The 16258-nt window shown below is 42.3% G+C and overlaps 1 pseudogene; it reads left to right on the forward strand.

Annotated features, from left to right (window-relative positions):
• The first annotated feature begins 1822 nt into the window (after nt 1-1822).
• Nucleotides 1823-2291, forward strand: LOC113927811 (annotated as a pseudogene).
• Nucleotides 2292-16258: the final 13967 nt, after the last annotated feature.

Here is a 16258-nt window from a genome sequence, read left to right on the forward strand (position 1 = left end):
GACCCTGAGATCATGACCTAAGAACAAAGGGAGAAGCTTAACCAACTGAACGACCCTGAGCTCCCCTGATTTTGCTGTTTAAAATGGCCCCCCAAGTAGTGCATAAGTGCTGTCCGGTGTTCTTAAGCACAAAAAGCCCATTATATACTTTACAGAGAAAATATGTATATTCTAGATGAGCTTTGTTCAGACCTGAGTTATAGTGTTTTTGGCCATGAGTTCAGCATTGAGTTAATAATATATATCAAATAAGGTGTCTTTAGACAGAAATACATACAAAACAGGTTTTTTTATTGATCAGTTGATGAAAATATTGTGACCAGAGGCTCACAGGAACCTAACTCTGAATTTCCCCTAGGAGCAATGGTTCAGGATTCACTCATTTAGTGTTTAGAGCAACTTTATAGAATATAACTATTGCAAATAATGAGAATTGACTGGATATAGTATATTCCATTTAAGAAAATATGACAGCTACATGGATAGATGATTGATTGAAAGATAAATAGATGGATAAATAGATATAAAGGTAAATTTGTAAAGACATAGAAAAATATCTGGAAGTATATATGCCAAACTGTTAGCTCTCGGGAGTGGGATTAAGGGGATATAAAAAGAGTTTCACCTTGTGCCCTGTATTATACTTCTGTATTTTTGAAATGTTTTCAACAAGTAATTATAATTTTGCTAATTTTTCAAACAAATATTTTTAACAAAATTAAAACAATAAATTCTTGGGGGACCTGGATGGCTTAGTCAGTTAAGCATCCGACACTTGCTATCAGCTCAGGTCATGATCTCCAGGATCAAGCCCCAAGCCAACTCCACACTGCTTAAGATTCTCTCCCTCCCTCTCCCCTTACCCCCCCACCCCTCTCCCTCTCAAAACAAACAAACAAACAATAAATTCTTCTTTAAAAACACTCGTAAACTTAAGCAAGAACTAGGTAAAAAGCTCACGTAATCTTTGGACATTTTCATTTGAAAAGGAACATCAACAACAAAGTGCAGAAAATAACAACAGACCAGAAAAGTGATAGAAGAGGTAAAACAGTGTAAGAAAATACCAACATTTCTTCACCAAATTGCTAAATAAGCAAGTGCACAAATAAAGAACAGACATCTGTGAGAATGAAGCTGCCTTTATGGGAGCAACGATGCGAATGAAAAAACATGTAAGAAAAGAGGAGGGTCGTCAGGTTTGACATAACTCCCATCATCAAAGGAGTACCAAGTCAGAAAAACAAAACAGAACACAAAAGCTTAAATCAAACAGAACTAATTCATGATACAGTGAAAATAAATAGGCACTAGAGCAAAAGGATCTTCCTGGATTTGACTCTTCTCCACATTCTACATTTAAGCAGCTAGAAGTTTTCTTAAGTAGCATTCTATTCAACCTTTACAAAAATATTCGGCTTCTAATAAGAAATTGCTTTTTATTTTCTCCAAAAACAAAATACATCATCCGTGTGAGCTTAGTTATTCTCTATAAGAGCAGGTCATTTTTCATACAGTGTTGGACACTGAGTAAAGACAGGAGTGCTGCTAATTTATTCCAGGCATAAGAGACTGTGCGCATGCACAGTAGATGGAGAAACAAGATTTAGTGCCCAATTCCTAACATAGCGCCTGAGGGGTAAAGTCGGTTCTCAGAGTTGGAATCATTCTTCTTGTTTCATGAACAGAAACTCATGAGGTAAGAAGAATCCGGGTGATGTTTTCCTCCTTACAGACAACAGCCATACAGAACAGCCCCAGGTGGCCTTAGAATCAGCAAAAGGGCCTTTCGGCCGCAACCGCCATCTTCCAGTAATTTGCCAAAATGACCAACACAAAGGGGAAGAGGAGAGGAACCCGCTCTATGGTTTCCCGGCCTTTTAGGAAACATGGAGTTGTTCCTTTGGCCACATACATGTGAATCTATAAGAAAGGTGATATTGTGGACATCAAGGGAATGGGCACTGTTCAAGAAGGAATGCCCCGCAAATATTACCATGGCAAAACTGGAAGAGTCTACCGTATTACCCAGCATGCTGTTAGCAGTGTTGTAAACAAACAAGTTAAGGGCAAGATTCTTGCCAGGAGAATTAATGCAAGTATTGAGCATATTAAGCACTCAAAGGGCCGAGACTGCTTCCTGAAGCGCATGAAGGAAAATGATCAGAAAAAGGAAGCCAAAGAGAAAGCTACTTAGGGTCAATGGAAGCATCAGCCTGCCCCACCCAGAGAAGCACACTTTGGGGGAGCCTGAGCTGCTGGAACCCATTCCTTATGAATTGATGGCATGATAAATGTAAAAAAAAAACAAAAACAAAAACAAAAAACCTCAAGACTGTTTAAAAAAAAAAGGAATCAGCAAAAGGTTAACACTCTTCTCCCCAGCTCCTCAGCCCTTATGCCCCTCCCCCCACCACCATCCCCATAAGTTCCTTGTTCCATGGGCTCCCTGAAAGGTGTCACTTTTAAAATGATTTCTGTGGATTCAACATTTGGACTGACAGATTTCTAATTAACCCAAGTGTAAGAAAATCTAGACGATCAGAAGAGCAATCTTGGAGCTTCTGCCCTGGAAGATAAGAGAAGTTGGAGGGGTAAATCTCCAATAAGAAACTGCTGTGGCTCGAGGGTGTCACTCAGCAAGATGCCCTTGTATGATGCTGGGTTAATGTTTTTACCACCAAAGACTTGACTGGCATACTTTGCAATCACCCACCAAAAAAGCCATACAATTGCCCTCTGAAGTCAAATATTGCATAACACGTTACAGAACAGAAATTAGGAATGTTCAAATGAGAGGTTTTCCCAAAAGAGCCACAGGTAGCATGAGTACATGCCTGCTTAATGGGCATGAAATTGTACTATATTTCTTTCCCAAGTACATTTGTTTCCTTAAACGGGCAAAATTTCTTTAATTAAAAAAAAGAAAAGTTTCCAGGGCATTTATTGTTCCTTCATCGTGAACATTTATATTAATGGTTGAGAATTAAATGTGAGCATTTAAGGAGAGAAAAAAAATCACTATGCAAGCTAATCTCACACCAAGCCTACAGCCAAGCTAATTGAATTTTAAGTACAGTAGTGAGTTCCTCCTTCTTCACAACACTAATATATTTCACTGAATATAGAAATAATTTTTCACTGTATATTTAAAAAACACATAAATAGACAACATTATGGCTCACAGATAGACCAAGAAAAGGCTTCTCCTGGGGTTTTTACTCTCCATCTTTCTTTATAAGTCTGCAAGAAGGGAAAAAAGATGGACCTTTATCAGAACCTGACCTTGACCATTTTTAGGGCAGAAAAACCGAGGAAACCTTCTAGAAGGCATCACTTATACTCAGTAAAACAAATACATTTCAAGAGCTCAGAGTTAAATTCATCTAATGAGCCGATAATGAAAAATTTTTTCTAGGACTACTTTGCCTGAGGGATTTAAGGCTTTGTTATTGGAAAATAAGAAATTCTAGACTCTGAGAAAGGCCACTTGGCTCAGCATGGATGAGACATTCAAATTCCCTGATTCCAGCTCCCTATAGTTTCTCAATTTACAAATTCATCTATTCATCTTTTTGGAAAAAATAAAATGATGCTTCTAGCTTCTCCAGAATTTTTTGGCAACTACTTATTTGTGACATTTATCCTCCAGGTGAGAGCATTTTTGACAGCAGCATCTTTTTTCTCCTACTGTCCTATTTGTATAAGGTCAGATTGGCCTCTATAGTGAGAGCATGAAGAGCTTAATTAGAACAATATTATTATCCTTCACAATTTACAGAAATATATTCGGCCTCTGCAAAGTGTCATTGTCCTCAGAGAGAATAAGCTGCTTCCTTATTAAGCCCTTTAGAAAAACAGAAATAGTTCTTCTGAACCTTTTGGTGCTGGCAAGGCATTCCACCATGTTGCTCTTAAAGTTAAAGAACAGAAGAAACACAGTGGTCTTGAAATTTTATTCTAAAACATCCTCAAGGGGCGCCTGGGTGGCTCAGTCGGTTTGTGCGTCTGCTTTTGTCTCAGGTCAGTATCCCAGGGTCCTGGGATCGAGCCCCGCATCGGGCTCCCTGCTCTGCGGGAAGCCTGCTTCTCCCTCTCCCACTCCCCCTGCTTGTGTTCCCTCTCTCACTGTGTCTCGCTCTTGTCAAATAAATAAATAAAATCTTTTTAAAAAATAAAAAATAAAAAGTTCTCAAGTGAAAATCTGAAAAATCACTGAGTCAGTCTTGGAACTGGTAGGTTTCAGAGGATGAATGCCATTGAACCCACGTAGGAAGGGGTTTGGGTTATAAGCAGGCAGGATCTACCCCTCCTGTGATCTGCATGTGTGACTCTAGCTTGTCCCTTCAGAAGCCCCATTTCACCCACTCCTACAACTTCAGCTCCTTTTATGCAAGGATGGCGCCAGTTGTAAGCGACCACGTTGCTTGACTTTTTCCCTCAAAGTGTTAGCCAGAAAGACTACAAGCAGAAATTCCACCTTCTCAAGATCAAAATCAATGGGACCATTTGCTTTCTTTATTCCTTTTATTATTCCACTGTTCAGAGTCTTCTCAGTGATGTTCACATCTGTTGCTTCCCTTCAACATCAGCATCTATCACCGTGTCCCCAACTCCTGCGTCTCCCTCAGTTTCCCCATTTTTCCCCTCAATGGTATTACCTTAGTCTCTTAGCCTTTTGGCCATCAGACCACCTAGCTGTTTTTCACTGCCTCTTCCCTTGTCTTCCAGGTACAGTATCTTGTCAACTCTCCCTCTGCGGTATCACTCTGTCTCCCACTTCCTCTGCGCTCCTGCAACCACTGCCCAGCTGCATGTATCCTTCTCTTACTGGAAAACCCTAATTTGTGGTATTCAATTTACCTGCATCCAACCCCCTCCCCCCATCCCATCCTTTTTCAGCCCATCGTACTCTGTGCAGCCATCTCTCTCTTCCTAAAATTCCATTTTCAGTATTTTGTCCTCTGGTTTTTTTCCAGACGCCTCCAGCCACGTTTAATAATCTATGCTGGAACAACAGCAACCGTCATGCAATAGCTGAGTACCTGCAATAATCATTCTAGGTGCTACGCACATTGCTTTACATACATTATATTTAGTCCTCTCTACAGCCTTAAGAGTTAAGTTTTGTCATTCCCACTTGGATCATAGAGAATACTGAGCCTTAAAATGGTTAAGCAACTCTTCCAGTAATGACTAGCACTGAATGAGAATGCTCATCAGTTTGCCTTCCAAACCCATGCTTTTCCCTGATGATGAAGGTCTTCGATTGCCTAACGGATCTCTCTGAACTCTTGCAGCCTGCAATTTTAACATCCTCACGACCTGACCCACCTGATCCACCGCAAACTTTGTGCTCCAAAGGATGGTGATTAAGGTCGCGCACTCTGGAAGCAGCTTGTCTAGGTTCAGGTCTTGGCTCCACAGCTCACCAGTTTGGCCAGTCTCAGCAAGCTACTCTACCTCTCTGCACCTCCACTTTCTCATAAATTCTGCTTACGGCACTCGACTCAGAGAAATGTGGGATTAAATGAGACAACGTCTCTCTTTACATGATCCCACCTGTTTCCCAGCCAAGAATGATCTTCCTTCTCCTTTCAACTTATGAAGATGCAACACAAACTCACCACTAACTCTTAGTAATTAATTTCATTTTCATAGGATTTCCTGTAGCTGAAGTCCCCTCATTTCGTCTAAAGAGTCTCACAAACATATTTAGAATATGTCACATTATCTTGCTCTTGATCGGATATTACCTTGTTGTTATTCTTTTGTTCTTTCTTATCCAGTGTTTTTCTCTTCCCAAAATGATTATAAATTTCAAAGGATGCAGACATTATCTCCTGTATGCCTCACAACAAGAACTTAATACGGTGCTGAACACAAAATGCTTTGCCCCAAGCTGAGAACCTCAGATTTACATTTCGTAAATTATTATAGACTAACCATACTATCAGTCACATTTTATTCTTTCTTCTCTTTGTGGTGGTCAAATTCCTCCTCTAAGATTCTAATCATCTCCAGCCTCGACCCTAATATCCCAACCCCACCATCTCAGGAATTCGCTCCTCATTCAGGACCAGTAACGGGGACTATCGGCAGGCCAGTGTGACTGAAAGAGGAGAAGGTGAGGACACAGAGCAAGATTAAGCCTGAGAGGCTGGCAGAGCCAGAACAGGCAGAACCCATCTCTTTCCCTCATCCTATTTTAGGACAGAGAATAGTGGCCAAAAATGCTTGTTCCAGAGCCTGGCTACTGGGGTCTGAATCCTGACTATGTCACTATGGGCTGATTACTCCTTCTCTGGGCCTTGGTTTCCTGACCAATACAATGAGAAAAGTTATGAAGTTGGTGTCACCGACAGATTCCCTAGGAAACATATTCTGAGATAGAAATTTGTGTAGGGAGGAAAACATCAGGAAGGCAGGGAGGGAAGGCAGTTTGAGGAGAGGGTGAAGCAGAACTGGAACATGGTGGCAACAGAGCCGCAGCTGTTCCTACAAAGAACTCTGAGGCTAGAATGGCCCTGCAGACATACCTTGAATTGAGGCAAGTCAACGGGACCTTTTTACCCCTGAATGGACCAATCGCTGGATGCAGGCTATCTCTGGACAGGTATGCAGCCTTGGGCCAGGCAGCTCCTTTCTGCCAAGGGCAATTTCCAGAGAAGGATTTAGCTAAAAGCTGTCAGCAAACAACCCCTCAGGAAATGAGAGAACTGATGCCTTGTCCTAGAGGGGAGATCTGTTGGACAAACTACAGCATCCACTACAGCTGGTATAAAGATTAAATGAATTAATATCTACAAATCACTTAGAATAGCATCTGACACATTTGAGCCCAATGTAAGTGTCGGCTGTTACATCAGCTTCATTGCTTACAAGGTCTCTTTGCTTTACCTCAAGATTTCCTGACCAAAATTTTAAAAGAAAGGTGACAGTACTTTTTTTTTATTTCAATACCCTAAGCATCTAAACGCTATAAATATTTATGCATTTTTTGATGATTTATGGGTTTGCTTCCACCTATTACATAATGCCTTGGCTTGTTGTACTTTCAAAATGTTTATTTCCATACTGCCTATCACAGCTTAAGGCAAATAGAGGAGAACGGTGTCTTCTTAACTAAACATGGGCATCCCTAAACACATACCGAGCAACTGTTGGTTATTTAAAGAGTAAGTTAATACAGAGAAACTTGAAGTGAAAGATGAAGTTTAAAAAAAAAAAATGCCAAACTGAGGGGCATACTTCAATGTCAATGCCAGGAGGACTAGAACTTGGCAAATCTCTGAATGGATACCCTTCCAGCCACACTCTGGGACCTCCCTCTCCTCCTGGCAATATCCTTGAGGCACTGATTTACTCATCTTGAGCCCTAGCTGCCCAGAGACCAAAGTTTGGGGACCCTGGTGCTATTATTGCCGGGAGATGGATATATGTATGTAGCTACCAAACTTTAAATTTAGCAAAAAGTGGTAGTATATATCTCTCCCCATATATACCACAATCCCTCAAAATAATGTAATGCTCCAACTGACAACATGTAAACTTGTTTAATAGCATTACTGAATAAATATGTAGTTTTCTACACCATGAATTTTCTTAATCATTGTTTAACAAATGTACAACTATTATATGTTTCGTGGTAAGAAAACATTCCAATACTCAATTTCGAGAGCTTTGCATTCTTCCTAATCCTCAACACGATGTGTCTTTTTCAACTGAAAGGCATCCAAGATACGGATTTCCCCTTAAGGTTAGAAATGGTATCTTATTTATCTATGTATTCCTACAGTACCTTTTACACAGTAAAAAAAAAGCAAAAGAAAAATCATCATTTGACAAATATTAATTGTATACAGACACCGAGCTAGGTGCTAGAAATGTAATCCTGAACTAAATACATAAATTCTCTATTCACATGTAGAGAACAATCTAGTCGAAGAAACAAGCCATTAAAGAAATATATCTCTTATACTTTTTCTTTTTTCTCTTATACTTTTGATAAATGATGTTAAGGAAAAATCAGCGTGTGATGAGTGATTATTTTAGGGGAAGTTGTTTCAGATTGGGTGGGCAGGAGAAAAGAGGGAGATAACAGAAAAGAAGCAGAGTCCAGCTGGGATGGAAAAGGTGAGGAGGAGTTAGCCAAAAAGACATGGGTAGAGGATCCCAGGCAGCGGGTACGCCATGTGCAAGGAGATGAAGGAATCTTCCGTGTTACCGTTGGCAGAGGGACAAGACTATTTGCAATTTAGAATGCAATTCAGAGATAAATTTGATTGAAAGCTTAATATGCAGATTTTTAAAACTTAAAACTTTTAAAACTTTGCTTACTTCGTAAACAATTATTAAAAAAACACATTTTTCATTTGACATTGAAATATTTAATTCTTTTTTTTAAGATTTTATTTATTTATTTTACAGAGAGAGAGAGACAGCACAAGCAGCCTAGGACCCTAGGATCATGATCTGAGCTGAAAGCAGATGCTTAACCAACTGAGCCACCCAGCTGCCCTGTGAAGTATTTATTTCATTAAGGATCGATCATCATAAGAAGATGTGGTATATATATATACAATGGGATATTATGCAGCCATCGAAAAAATGAAATCTTGCCATTTGCAACGACGTGGATGGAGCTAGAGGGTGTAGATCGGGGGTAGAGTATATGGAGTTGACCTATTATGCTAAGCGAAATAGGTCAATCAGAGAAAGACAAGTATCATATGATCTCACTGATATGAGGAATTTGAGAAACAAGACAGAGGAGCATAGGGAAAGGTAGGGAAAAATCAAACAAGAGGAAACCGGAGAGGGAGACAAACCAGACTCTTAATCTCAGGAAACAAACTGAGAGTTGCTGGAGGGGAGGTGGGTGGGAGGCATGGGGTGGCTGGGTGATGGACACTGGGGAGGGCATGTGCTATGGTGAGCGCCATGAATTGTGTAAGACTGTTGAATCACGGATCTGTACCTCTGAAACAAATAATACATGATATGTTAATTAAAAAAAATAAAGAGTACACTTATCATGAAAAAAGAAAAAGGATCAATGATCATGGTAGATGTTACAAATACAAGGTGAAGGAGAGAGTGTTCATCCTCCAGGAGCTTACAGTTCAGCAAGAAGAGGAAGTCAACAGACAGTCACATGAAGAGGAGCAAGTGCTGGGGACGGGGCTAGTACCGAGAGTGAAGACAACTTAGAAGGGACCATTAACTTCAAGGAGGGCCTCCTGACAGCAAGAAGCATGTAATTGGACATGTGCTCCAAGGTAACCGCTACAATAGTGGGCCAAGTAAAAAGCTCAGGATCCCTCATGGGAGAGGACTAGCTCGCCTGCAAATGTTGGGACGCCTGAAAAGAGGCCCTGACCCGGGAGAAGAGCCTTGAAAGAGAACAGAACATGAGGGGACATTTGAAGATGACCATTTAAACCTTAAAAGGTTTTTTAAAAGAAGTGAAACTAATAGAATTGATAACTGTAAAAGCAAACAATTCCATACTACTTTAAAAGTAAATCCATGTGATTCGGCATTATTTCATTTAATTGTTCACAATGCCTGCTTTTCTCAACTCAGTGAGAGTGTATGTTCCTTACGTTTACTCCATTGTTTCTGTTTCCATCCGACTTCTCCTTAAATTTAGCAGAATTCATCTGCCAAATCACAAGAGAGCCAGTTTTACGTGTGGGCCTTATCATATGTACCCCATACATTTTGTAAAGTAACGCTAACGCTAATAATGGAAACCACACTATCTCGGCATTTCCTGAGAGCGGTGGCTTTGATAGTAGACTCTTCACAGTGTCCTGGCGTTTTAGATGGCATTCATTTTGGGGTTTTGTTTGTTATCTCTTCAGACAGGACCCTCAGTCCTGGCTCTTCCTTAATCAGCTAAACCGTTGAATGGTAAAAGCCTCTTTTCCTTGGGGAACTAGAACACTGTAATATAATCTTTCTGCCATTCCCAACAAAAGACTGTCACCTGACTCCCACAGCCTCTGTTGGCCGTAAGTTTTTAAAGTACTGATTCCACACGCTTGTGAGTAAGAGAGGAACCCCCGAGTAAAGAAGAACAAAAGGCTGGAGGTGTAGGAAGCAGAAAACTAGAGGGAGGAAGCAGAAGAACGAGAAAGAGCAAAAGAGGGAACAGTTTACTATGGAAAACAGTCAGAAGAGAAGGTCAAGGAACGGGAATGCTTTCTTTTTCATTAAGTTACCAGAGTTTCTAAAGTCAGAAGAGTATTTACAGCTACCTCTTTAAAATGTTGGCCACATTCTATAATGATCAGGTATTCCCAGGTGTCTAAATGCCTCGCATATTTTAAGAGATCAATTCAGTTCTGATCACAGTTCCAAATACACTAGTGATTCGATGAATATTACTCAGTGGGCTTATACTAAAAGCAAACCTGTCCCCTGGAGAACTCCATCTACTCTACCCCAATTAATCAACATGCAAGGTAAGAAAAAGGTACATAAATGACTGCTACCTGAGCTTTGAATTCACAGAAAGTGCTAGATAAATGTATTCTCATGTCTAAGGTCAAACAGCCAATCAAGGGCAAAGCCAAGACCAGCTGCCCTGCAGTGGTTGAATCCACAGGGATTCAGTTTCCCTTCCTGTATCACAAGGGGTTGTTAATTTAAATAAAGCCATCCTTTAGTCATAAAACACACAAAAGAGGGTTCTTTTGTGATGGGTATTTTTTTTTCCCCTTAAAAAACATCCTTTGAAGAAGATTCTCTCTTTACCCTAGACATAGCAGAATGTAGCAAAAACAGTTATATAAGATCTCTCTACACTTCCTTCTGCTAAGAGGGAAAGACTGAACCACACATGGGCATTGCACAGTAGAAGAACCATCAGCCTCCCCTGGGGTATTACCTAATATTTATTTGAAAAACAATTTTTATTTGGATTCATGCTTTGCTTCCCACTTTCCAGAGATCTGTATCTGAGAAGGCAGAGAGTTGATTGTCAGAAATTACCGCACATGCAACAAATTTCTGTGCTGTGTTTGCCTCTGGTAAAGCAACTCAACTTTTGTATTTCAAATGTGGTCTCCTGGTCTCTCTGAGATGTTCTTGGGGACCCTGAACAATACAGGAGCTCCTGCTACTGCTCACAAAGGCACAGCGGTGCCTTTCAAATGGAGTCATTCCGCTAAAGCCGAGCATAACAATGGGAAGTAGAGGATCCACTCTCCAGCTGGTGTTAAATTGTGCAAGGTATTATCAAATCCTTTCCCCAAGGCTGGCATCTTCCCTTCTATTCAGTAAATCCCTCTACAGAATCCAAATGCTTCAGGGTTCAATTGTTGCATGGTAAGCATTGACAATCACCCTATACTTTCTGCAGGGGCTGTGCATACAGTGTAGGTGACTCAAAGCTGTCAGCAACTTGGACGATCTCTATCAGGTCTTGCATCCCTACAACAACCAAGCGTGATAACATTTGCCACCCTCCTGTAACACACCATGAGGGCATTTTATTTTATAGAATCACCGAATGTAAAGGGACAGAAAATAATTTAGAAATCAAAACCCAATGTTTCACAAACGGAGGAGGAGTTTCTGAGAGCCAAAGTGACTTGTCCAATGTTACATCCACAAATGATGGCCCAACCAGACCTTGAACCCTGGTGTCCTGGCTCCAGGCTGCCTCTCATTGTACCATAGTTCCTACGCTGTCAGGTATGGGAGCACAGGGACCATACCTAGTCCATTTGTCACTCTATAGCTAGCTGTGAGCACAGTGCCTAACACACGGCATGGGAATGTTGAATGGTTGGGGCCCAAATCTAACTCATTTTTTTAAAAGTCTTAGTGGGGCACCTGGTGGCTCAGTAGGTTAAGCAGCTGCCTTCAGCTCAGGTCATGGTCTCAGGGTCCTGGGATCCAGCCCTGCGTCAGGCTCCCTGCTCAGTGGGGAGTCTGCTTCTCCCTCTCTGCCTGTCCCTCCCCGCCCCCCCCGATTTGTGCGCTCGCTCTCGCTCTATCAAATAAATAAATAAAATCTTAAAAAAAAAAAGTCTTAACTATTTTAGCTTATGTAGCTGGGTCTGTGAGAATGGAGTTACGGTGGAAAAAAAGATCAACTCAGACAAACGGGCCACCAGACACGTGAGGAACAGGATATGGGGTTCGCAGAGGACAGGGTTGGGGGGAAATATCAGAAGCTTATAACTGAAGGAAGAAAATCAAGGTAGGATGTCTGGCCCCAAAGTGTGGCTCTCTGAAGCCCCACATCTCAAAGAAGTTGTGTAGTATATGAAGGGGGTCCAAGGGATCCAGGACAGAGCAGCCGATACACGCCTTTCCCTACCAAGAGAGCAGCCCAAATCATGGGGCATGGGTTCTTCAAAGAGCTCACTGCCAAGTTCTGACCCACGCACCGCCCCCCTTGAAGCATTAGTTGTGAAAGTGACTTGTACAGTGTTGATCTTGAATCCCGTCTCTTTCAGGGATGTCATCCAGAACCCGACTTACATCAAATTCCACCACAGGCTGCGGAGGGAAGTGGTGCGAGGAGAAGCTCACTTCATAAGGATGCGGAGTTCCCCCAGGGTGCTGCCCATGCTCTGACTGTGGCATCACAACAGCCACTGTCCCTCCATCCCCACCCTTCAGCATGATGACTTAACCCTACCGAAACGATCTCGTACACCCCATAATCTCTTACACAGTCAGCACAGTTTAGCCATTTAAACACTTATGTATCTATTTTCTGGCTCAACATCTCTGCTGACGTTCAACCGCATGACTTAAAGGCACCTCATAAGCAAAATTTTCAAATCTTAAGTGAATGCAATAGATCTTCATTATTCGTGGATTCCAAATTGCAAATTTGTCTATTTGCTACCATGTATCTATAACCTCCAAATTAATACACGGGATGTTTTCACGGTCTATCACAGACATGCAGAATGGAGAAAAATTTAAGATGCTGGACCCACACATCCCCACTGAGGTAGAATGAGGCGATGTTAAAGCTCTCATATATGAAACCAGTGTTCTTTATGCAGTCTATTTTGTGCCACCTTTTTCACATTTTTTGTGTGTTTTGTTGGGGATTTCACTTTTAAAATGAACACCGTAAAATACCGCTGAAGTGTTTTCTAGTACTGCTAAGCATAAGACTATGATGTGCCTTTCAGAGAAAATATGTGTATTAGTAAGCTTTGTTCAGGCATGAGTTACAGTGTGACTGGCTGAAATTTCAATGTTAATGAATCAACAATATATATTGAATAGAGTGTCTATGATGGTTAATTTTATGTGTCAATTTGACTGCCCTCTTCAGTGCCCAGATTAAACATTAGTTCTGGGTGTGTCTGCGAGGATGTTTCAGGACAAGATTAGCATTTAATTCCTTAGAGTCCAAAGAATGACTGCCTTCCCCAACTATGGGTGAGCATCCTCCAATCCCTTGAGGGCCTGAGTGGAACAAAAGGCAGAAGAAGGAGGAATTCAGCATGTTTTTCCCCCTGCCTGACGTTTGAGCTAGGTCTTCTGCTCTTGGGCTGGAATTTACCCCATAGATTCCCCTGGTTTTAGGCCTTCGGCCTTCGAACCCACACTAGAATTACACCACCAACTCTTCTGAGTCTCCAGCTTGCAGATGGCAAATCATGAGACTTAGCCTGCGTAATTGGGCGAGCCATAATAAATCTCCATAAATATACATGGAGGTATATATATATTTTTTTTCTATGGTTCTGTTTCTTTGGAGAAACCTAACTAATGCAGTGTTTTTAAACAGAACACACACAAAAAAAACAAGACTAGATGTTAATCAGTTGATGAAAATGTTGTGACCGGGGCGCCTGGGTGGCTCAGTCGTTGGGCGTCTGCCTTCGGCTCAGGTCATGATCCCAGGGTGCTGGGATCAAGTCCCGCATCGGGCTCCCTGCTCAGTGGGGAGCCTGCTTCTCCCTCTCCCACTCCCCCTACTTGTGTTCCCTCTCTGGCTGTGGTCTCTCTGTCAAATAAATAAATAAAATCTTAAAAAAAAGAAAAGAAAAGAAAAGAAAATGTTGTGACCAGAGGTTCCAGAAACTTAACCCTATATTTCCCCTAGAAGCAAGGATTCGGTATTCACTAATTCAGTGTTTGTAGCGACTTTATAGAACGTAACCTCCATAAATTGAGAGAATTGACTGGAATTCTCTCTCAACTCCCTCTTAAATCTCCACCTTATCCACAAGCTCAAGGTCCCGCAAACCTGGGGACCAGGCATCCTCTTCTCCATTCGTACTCAGTCAGCCCTCAGCCTAAACAAACGCATTTACTCCTCCTCAGGCCCCACCACCTCGGGTCAGGTTCCCACCACCTAGCACCAAAATGATCACCCTGGGCCCCTAACTGGTCTTCCTACATCCAACTTTTCTTCAGCCCTTCATCTCCTGCCCCTGTGAATTGACTGTGACTCTCCCCTGCTGGGAACGCTACCTTTGAGATCTCGCCAGGCCTGCAGCCACACCTCGACTCCAAATTCCCCAGGGAGCACCAAAGCTTCTGTGAAAGCAAACTGCTGGAGTCCTTCCTTTGCATTAGTCATGGCTCCCCAAGTTCACTCATTTGCATCTGCTGATCTCCCCGCCTGGGCTGCCCTGTTCTTTCCTTTTTAAGTTAGCGAGCACCTACTTCTCTTTTGGGACGCATCTCAAGTGGCACCTCCAACATGAAGTGTTCCCTGATCCAAACACCGGAAGAGGAAGGCAGCGCCGTCCTCGGGGCTCCCTCGGCATCTGGTACATACTTTTCCAACCGCCTTGACCACATCCGATGGTAACTGTTCAGATTTTCCTATTCCTCTGCCCTGTGGAGAGATCTCGAGGACAGGAGCTGTTTTTTCACGCCTGAGCTCACAAGAAGTTTCTGCTTAGAATATGGGATTCAATGAACAACGATGACAAAGGGGACTGAGTACAGGAATAAGAGACATTATCCCTACAGTGTCACTTGGATTTACTCTCCTGTTCCTTCTGTGACTCTCCTCTTGGTCTTGGCTCTCTACCTGCCCGAAGTCATCATTTGGTTAACTACCCACTCAGGGAAGGGGGCGAAGTTTCTCAGCAAAACTGTTAACTGCCAGGTGTTGACTATTTTAAAGCTTATGGTTGAAACCAGAAAAATACCTGGCCTCCTGCCTAACCTTCGCTTCGGCCTGGAAATTCCCTGCCCCTTTTGTCCCTCACCTACAACTTAGCCTTCCTTGAAGGTCTGAATCTTTTCTTCTCTAACGAGCCTTCCCAGTTAACTTCTCATCTACCCCCTAGCCTCTGTCTGCCTTATCTGCTGTGCAGCTTGAGACGTCCCTGGCACGCACCAGCTGACACTTTTATTTATCCTTCTGGGTCTCCTGACCCGTCCCTTGAGCAGTAACGGAAGTTTCCTAAAAACAGGTACCAATGCCTGCCTGGCACACAGTAGACATGAAACGTGTTTGCTACGTAAGCGAATCACACAATAAGCCTTTGAGGTAGGTGTCAGAATAGCCAAAGAGCGGTACAGCATAATGAGTGAGAACTCATGCCTGGGTGGGAATCCTGATGTGATCACATTCCATCCGGGAAAACGTGAGTTGTTACATCTCTTTGTGCCTCAGCTTCCCCACCTGTACAATGGGATTAATGACAGTATATACCTCACAAGTCTTTGTCACACTCAAAAGAGAGAACGTATATTAATCACTCAGCAAACTCCCTAGCACAACACCTGGCCCACAGTACATACTCAGGGCATCGTTGGCCATCGTGAATCTATTCTGTATAAATGAGAAAACCGTTCTAAAGAATAAATTATCCAAGATCACTCAGACATAAATGGCGAGGTGGGATGAAAGCAGTGGCAAGTTAAGGGGGTTTCAAAGGGTAAAAGGACAAAGCTGATTTGAGAGTAACAAGGATGTGCCGACCCAAAGAGGAGAGGCGCCAAGACAGCCCTGTTGGATCATATTTATACAAGGGGGAAAGTGCATGCACAGAGGCCTCTCGAATGCAGGCATTCTGAATATGCAAAACTTGGCACCAAGGGATATGCAGTGCAAAAAAAGAAGAGTACATTCCAGAACAGGGTCCAAGGGGATGCTGGCTCAGACAAAGCACATAGGGCTAAAGAGAGGCCGAGGAGGGCTGGGAAGGAGTTCGACAGTATCACCATCTGGGGGCAGAGGGCAGGATAAGAGTGAGCACCCCACGATGGGCCTTCCCCCAAAAGCTGAACCCATCAGGAGAGCCTGTGA

Source organism: Zalophus californianus, chromosome 7, assembly GCF_009762305.2.
Source record: "Zalophus californianus isolate mZalCal1 chromosome 7, mZalCal1.pri.v2, whole genome shotgun sequence".
NCBI classification, from domain to species: Eukaryota; Metazoa; Chordata; class Mammalia; order Carnivora; family Otariidae; genus Zalophus; species Zalophus californianus.